Here is a 1,281-nt window from a genome sequence, read left to right as displayed (position 1 = left end):
TGGTCAAAAATGGCTCATTACGGATTTCCTTGTCTCTATATTGAAAGTAAAAAAGCATAGCGAGAATATAAATTCATGTACATATAAATGTCCTGTTTCTAAATGTAACTCAGCTGGAAACTTTTACAGTGAAGTGAAGAATTTTGTTTTAAAAGTGAAGTGCTGGTAACTATTAGAGCACAGCAGATATGTTACAGCCGTATTAAGACGTTATAACATTAAAGATTAAAAGATGTTTGTGTGTGTGACTATACGACTCAAACTTCTTAAACCAATTTATTGGATGACATCATGCACCATAAACATATCAATGAAAAATGTGTGGAAGATCACCCCCCCATTTGGCCAGCAGTTTTTCTTTGTTTCTCTCATGCAGGGCTCGACATTTGGCAGTGTGAGCTTCTAGAGGCCACAGGAGGTGACTATATATTAACTTTCAGATGTCATAAATTGTCAGGTTTCTCAGACAATGGTGTAATCTTTCGCCAGTTACTGCATAAGGGAGGGCTTATGTGTCTATGTGTTTGGTAGAGACCACATATCCAGTGATTCATAGAGAGATGCAGTCTTTGAAAAATGAGATTCAATGATACTGATCTGCTTTGTTCAGCAAAGGAGACCGAAAATGCTTTAGAGGTGAACAGTGTTCTATAACCCATCTCTATAGCATTATAGCAGAATTCCTTATAGCAAAAACTATATGTTGTTTGAATCTGTTAATAGGTGAGGGGAGCAGGAAAAGAATTTGATTCTTGGCCTAGATTTGTCAAAGTTCCTGTCTGTGCATTTAAAGACATTGTGGAAGTGTTGGAGCCTTCGGGAGGAAATTGCCTCGGCTCTCCATTATCGAACTGAAGTCAGTGCTGTAATTACAGCCTGAATCTCTGAACAATAGATTACAAACGTTACCTGTTCCAGAAATAGAAACATGAAAGAATGCCATACCCATTACAATATAACAAAACAGTTTGTTCAAGACACAGTCATGAAAGATAAACCCCACAATTCATTGTTCATGATTAAATTACTTGGGTGTAAAATATCAAATGAAACAATTTGTACTTATTATCTAGTACATTTTTCGGACGACTGTAGCCACTACAGATGTGGCTGTTAATAAATAGAGATATGCTTTCAATGCGTCCTAACCTCCATATCCAAAATGTAATGAACTCATTACACCTCATTTATAGATATGAATGAATGATATGAATATATGAATCATGTGTTATGAATACACAAGTGGCAAGTGATGTCTTTCAAAAAAAAAAAAAATCACAG

Source organism: Sinocyclocheilus anshuiensis, unplaced genomic scaffold, assembly GCF_001515605.1.
Source record: "Sinocyclocheilus anshuiensis isolate Anshui unplaced genomic scaffold, SAMN03320099.WGS_v1.1 scaffold1495, whole genome shotgun sequence".
Classification (NCBI taxonomy): domain Eukaryota; kingdom Metazoa; phylum Chordata; class Actinopteri; order Cypriniformes; family Cyprinidae; genus Sinocyclocheilus; species Sinocyclocheilus anshuiensis.
The sequence above is the reverse complement of the archived record's forward strand: the minus strand, read 5'-3'. Positions refer to the sequence as shown.